The sequence below is a fragment of the Podarcis pityusensis genome (genome assembly GCF_964106645.2).
Source record: "Podarcis pityusensis genome assembly, chromosome: 8".
NCBI classification, from domain to species: domain Eukaryota; kingdom Metazoa; phylum Chordata; class Lepidosauria; order Squamata; family Lacertidae; genus Podarcis; species Podarcis pityusensis.
Window position 1 is genome coordinate 34,740,121 of NC_138033.1, and position 6,151 is coordinate 34,746,271.

General features: G+C 48.3%; 1 long non-coding RNA gene across 1 annotated transcript; it reads right to left on the reverse strand.

Annotated features, from left to right (window-relative positions):
- Positions 1-500: 500 nt before the first annotated feature.
- LOC308482985 lies at positions 501-5,354 on the reverse strand. Its single transcript, XR_013989535.1, has 2 exons — positions 4,932-5,354; positions 501-2,394 (listed from the first exon to the last, which is right to left on the reverse strand). It is a non-coding gene; the product is annotated as an uncharacterized lncRNA (long non-coding RNA).
- Positions 5,355-6,151: the final 797 nt, after the last annotated feature.

The following is a 6,151-nucleotide window of genomic DNA, read 5'->3' on the forward strand; positions in this document are numbered from 1 at the left end:
TTGCAAGATCAGCAAACAATTTAAAGTGTACACAAATCAGGCTGCCCAGATTCGGAGAACGGATGAAAAACCTATCAGCAAGAAGGGCAAGTCCATGCTTCTTTGGCATTCTCCTTAGGCAAGTGGATCTGTAGGCTGAGCCTAGTCCATGCCAGGGAATCGTTGGCCCGCGTCCTCAGATCCAGAGAGAGAGCAAAAGAAAGCACCAGGAAAGATCCTTCTTTGGAGGAAAGCAGTTTATTCTCTGTGCACAGCAGACAGCCAGCAGAATAATTTCTGAAAGACTGGCTGCTCCGAAATACGCCTCTGCAAACTTTCTTATACCTTGAGAAAGCTCTCTCCCTCCTCCCGTCTCCCTCCTCCCGTCTCCCTCGTCCCGTATGTGTCTTTCTTATCTTGCATTCCTAAAGTAAGAAAGCGAGGGGCCTCTGGTTATTTCTAGCTTACAGTCTCCTTCATATGTGTCTTTCTTATCTTACATTCCTAAAGCGAGGGGCCTCTTTTGCAGAAGTCAAATTAGCTCAGAAATTTACTTAGATCCAAAGTACAGAGAATATAGAAGATCCTTCTTAGGTACAAGGTACAAGGTATAGAAAGCATATAGAAAGCAATCCTTCCCTCTCCCTTCACTCCCTCCTCTTCTTATGAACAACCTAATACTTAGGTTCGTTCTGGGGTAGGGGTCTATAATCTCTCATGAAAGCAAGCACACGAGGTCCCATCATGCGAGACATCATCTTCTCCATCATATTTTGCATACATTGCATCAAGCAGGGCATACAGAAGCAGAAAAGCAATAGAAGCATTATTGGACTTATCACCATAATAAATATCCTCCCCATCCATCCACCTGGGAAGATGCCGTCCAACCAAGACATATCCCAGCCCTCCCAGGTTTGTACAGGGACATGTGCTACCTTTTCAATGCTTGCTGCCAGATCACGGATAGCCTCGCCGTGGTCTGAAATGTTGAAGCAACATGCTCCACCTGTGAGATTTAACGCTGCACAAAAGCCTCCATGTTGCGCCAGGAGAAAGTCCAATGCTAATTGGACTGAGAGAAACGCATTGCATGTCTCATCCAATTGCGTAGCAATTAGCCTAAGGGCCGTGGCTGTCGTGTTAGCAACAATCTCTACCACTGCCTGGAGTCTGATTACGCGGTTCAAGTTATAGATCGGCCCCCTTGCCCCAGAGATTTTCTCTCCCTGATTCCATGAGGCTGGAGCATAATGGGCCAGTATCCTTTCCGGAGGCCACTGATTTTTGCCCCAATTCTGGGAGCTGCCACCTGCAAGTGTTGCCAGGTCAGCCGAACGCCTCCTTCTACGGGGTGCAGAGGCAATCTGGTCAGGAATCCACATGGGGGGTATTAAGTAGGCTGGAAAACAGACCCCATACCATCCTCTTGGGAGGGCATGATAGGCCTTCCTGCCACACACCCAGTAAACGTCCTGACCATGGGCAGATATGGTGCCTCTCAGCAAGCGGGCCAGGCATGCAATCAAATTGGAACCAGAAAAGGTTCCTGTCTCGGACTCAAACATGTTAGTCGGGGCTGGGAAGGTACGATCACAGTGGGAAGTGCCCACATAGGTCTGAGCGTCACTTATGTCATTTGATTTGTTGACACAAAGGCAGCCAGTGATCCTGTGAACCTGGAAAGGGACGGAATGATTCCATAAAGAAGAATGGTTGCCCAGAGGCTGGAAGGCAACAAGTGGAGTTGTAACCAAGGATTCATTCCAAGGCACAGGGAGGAGTGGCATTCCTCCCAGAGCATCTACAGGGGCCAGAGTGCAGACGGCACAATTGGTCCGATTTGCAGAGAACACAACCATCTCAGCAACCTGAATCCACTTATTATATGTGTGGTGGGCCCCCCACAATTGCAGCAGTTGTCTGGTCACTGTGAGTGGTATTGGCATTTCAAAGGTCAAAGGCAGCAGAAATACCAGCATGGGGACCCACAGTCGTATTTGAGCCATTGTATGCACGGGGAGGGGCTTAGGTAAGTGCTAGAGAGTGGCTGGGGTGTAATTACGCTGAAAGAAAAGACCCACTAGACACCCTCCTCTGCAGGGGTGGCGTAAAGCAAACCAGGCCCAGGTACCTTCAATAAAGTTCAGTTATGCGAAAGGAAAGAAAAGAAAATGTGAAAATGTTCTCTTTCAATCCATGCTGGATCCTGGAGCCGTGCCAAGCGTCAGCGTCCGGAGTGACGTAGGCAGGGCTGTAGTCTGGCGGGTGTCGGGTCGTCTGGTGGGCGTTGGGCATCTTGGGTCCCTTCCAACAAGGCTGGAGCGATGTCTGGGCGTCTGGGTCCAATCTGGGTCCTCATCATAGGGATGCAGAGGCTCGACCAAGGCACAAGGCGTTCCAGCAAAAGCTCACCTGTTAAGAGAAGAGATAACAAAGACGGCAGCGATTGCACAGAACAAATTGATAGGTAACATTTGCACATAAGGTATAGGCCTAGCAAACATTAATTCAAAAGGGTATGCTTGGCAGGAAACTTCGCAAGGGGTTAACAGTTCTGTTCCTTGGGTTAAATTTTGCCAGCTGAGATTTTTAAAAGTCTCATTTGTGTGCTCTAGGTTTCAGAGCTTTAAGCCATGTTGCAAATTTCAGTTCATTTGCCAGTGTCTGTAGAAAGAACAATGCGCTCCTTGCTTCTGGCAAAGTTTCAAATTCCTCAAAATATCAATTCCTATGTTATGCTGCGGCTCCTTTTTCAGAATAAAATTGCACCTTAAAAAGAAAAACTTGACAAAGTTCACAGAAAGCATTCACTTGCTTTTAAGAAAGTCACTTCTTCAGGTTAATACTTTGGGGCAGGGGGGTGGGTAACTCTTGGCCTTCTGGGTTTATGTGGCTGAACTGTAAATCCAGAAAGTGTGAGGTTCAGGGTAACTGGCTGAATGCAGCAGTGTCCTTGGAATAGCTGCCAAGAGATAACGCTCTGAAGCTACCTCCAAGCGCCTGGCACAAAAGGGGGGGAGAGCTGATGTCCTGTGACTTGCATGATTTTTTTTTTTTAAAAAAACAGTCTGTTCAATTGCTTTTTTGCTGCAACAGTCTTTTTGAGCAAGAACAGAGATGAAAAAAAATAATTTTTGAGAAATCTTGTTGTTCCCAGCCTGTGGGGAGTGGGGCCTGTGGGCATTCCATTTCCCAATGACTCCCTTGCCTGCAGATGGCGCACTGGCTTCTTCCCTAGGCGTCTTCTGACCCTCCCGTGGACACCCTCGCTTGCTCCAGGATTGCGTTTTTGGCTTTCTGGCTGCTGGCTGTTAGAAGACAAACCCCTAATTATTTTGGCCATGTCCTCTTCGAAAGAAGGATTCTGATTTAAGGTGCTTGGAGGTCTGTGGTCCTGGGCATCAGATGACTCCAGGGGGTCGTACACTCAGTGGAGTGGGGCCATCAAAGTGGAGTTTTAGCTGCCTCAATTGCAACTATTAGCTGCCTCAATTGCAACATCAGTATTATCCGCTGCCCTGAGGGCATTTTTCTTGCGGATTTCCTCAATGGTCAGTAATTGTAATTCTAGGGTTTTAAATCCCTTGGGTTTTAATTGTCTCTTTTTTTTAACAGTTCTGTCCTATGCGGCTCTCAAAGCCTTCCCTTCTGTTTCTTTCTGCCAGTTCACATCCTTGCATTGTGCTGCTTCTAGAACCAAGAAGCCACATCCAGCTCTGTTTTAAACAGTTCTACATACTGGAACACTCTGTCAAACTGCTTACTAGTCCATCTTATCTCTTTATCTAGAGTTTTTCTGAAGTCTTCATCATCATCATCATCAACAACACCTTTCTCTTCACCTTCCTTGCTAACTCAACCAATCCCTTTACAAATTCCTCATCATCCTCTTCTTCCTCTTCTGATTCATCAGCCTTGGGGGGTTCAGGCTGGGGGCCAACTCCTCCCGGTGCCTGGGGGCCTGGGTCCAGGGGAGGGGCAGTTGGTGGAGCATAGGGTGGAGGTGGTTTAATGACTTCCCCCTCCTCTTCTTCTGGGTCTGGTATCACTGGGGGCTTTTCTGACTTCCCTGTCGGTCGAACTGCACAAACTGTACTTTGTGGGGCGTCGCCTCGGCAGGCTTTCAACCATGATGGGTTCTTTTCTACATTGGTTTTCCAAGTAGAAATGTAGGGGATCTGGTCTGGGTGGACGTTCAAGATATTTTGATACAGTGGGTTGATTAGTTGCAAATCAAAACTCCCCTCCGAGGGCCAATTAGTTTGTTGCGAGGGCCAATCAACCTCACATAATGTTCTCATCCTCCGTTGCCTCAATTTGATTCCCTAATCATCATGCTTTGTGGCTGCTTTCCAGTTGTTTAAAAAGCATTCCAGAGGACTACATTGGCTTGCCCCAGACCCCATTTTCAGATACTCTGCTGCTAACAGGTTGTAAATTCTCTCACTCTACACACACTACAGCCCTACAATCGCTCGGCCAAGGGGGACACTAAGCCCTGGCCCACACTTGACAATTCAGTCACTAGAGTATCTGACATGCAACATACAACATACAAAACACATCAATATAATTTCAACATGTAACACACTAAACACACCAAAATAATTTCAGCATGCAATACACAAAACACACCAAAATAATTTCAACATGTAATACACAAAACACACCAAAATAATTTTCCCCTCTGTTCCCCCCCCCTTTTTTTTTTTTTTTTTTTTACCAAACCTTACCGGTGGCACACCACTGCCACGCCCCTTTTTTTTTTCCTTCCTGGCTGCACTCTACTGCATAACCAGTCCCCTTTTTCCTGGTGGCTGGCACTCTACTGCACAACCAATCCCCTTTTCCTGGTGGCACCTTATTGCCTGTGGCACCCTGCCACAACCAGGGGAGGTTGATCAAGCCTCCTGCCCTTTCCGTCGGGCTGCCCTTTCCGTCGGGCTTACCTTTTCCGCTGCGGACCTGTCCCCTCGGCGCCGTCCTCTTTCCTCCCTCGACCTGGGTCCTTGCTCCGGAGCGGTGTGGCTGGCTCCCCCCACAAATTGGCAGGGCGCGCGTGGAGCCTGCAATTGCCGATCCGAGCTGTCCACCAAGGTCGAGCCTGGCTCTCCCCAGCCCTCTGAGGTGGGGCAGATTCCCGGTCAGGGAACCAAGATGTAGGCTGAGCCTAGTCCATGCCAGGGAATCGTTGGCCCGCGTCCTCAGATCCAGAGAGAGAGCAAAAGAAAGCACCAGGAAAGATCCTTCTTTGGAGGAAAGCAGTTTATTCTCTGTGCACAGCAGACAGCCAGCAGAATAATTTCTGAAAGACTGGCTGCTCCGAAATACGCCTCTGCAAACTTTCTTATACCTTGAGAAAGCTCTCTCCCTCCTCCCGTCTCCCTCCTCCCGTCTCCCTCGTCCCGTATGTGTCTTTCTTATCTTGCATTCCTAAAGTAAGAAAGCGAGGGGCCTCTGGTTATTTCTAGCTTACAGTCTCCTTCATATGTGTCTTTCTTATCTTACATTCCTAAAGCGAGGGGCCTCTTTTGCAGAAGTCAAATTAGCTCAGAAATTTACTTAGATCCAAAGTACAGAGAATATAGAAGATCCTTCTTAGGTACAAGGTACAAGGTATAGAAAGCATATAGAAAGCAATCCTTCCCTCTCCCTTCAGATCCACCCCCTTTGTCCTCTTTTGCTGTTCAGTGGCGCCATCCCTTGGGTCCTCTGTGCCATTTGCATGGGGTGGAGGCAGGGGTGTCAAGGGAAGGGAAGTAGCAGCAGCACAAGTGAGCAGAGACACCCAGCAAGCAAGAGGGATGAAGCTCCAGCATGCGGGTTAATGGAAATCTGACAGTCACCACACATTTCATTTAATTGGTTTTGCTGTTGAGGCAGTCCTCGGTTTCGCCGTCCTAAGGTAGAGCCATGTAAAATCTCTATGGCGCAAGCAGGATCAGGCCCCTCCTTTGGATTCCCAGCCTGCCTTGGCTACAGCTGGCCTGATGCCCTACCTGAATCCCAGAACTGAGTGCAGGAAGCAGAGGGCGAGGCAGAAATCCAGTTTGCTCTCGCTTGGATTTATAACTTAGCACACTTAAAATAACTTGGGAGTTAAAGCAGCAGCAGTCAGCTTCAGAAGGTGCCCGGCCACTGATGGCATGTGCTCTACAGAGATGGTCCA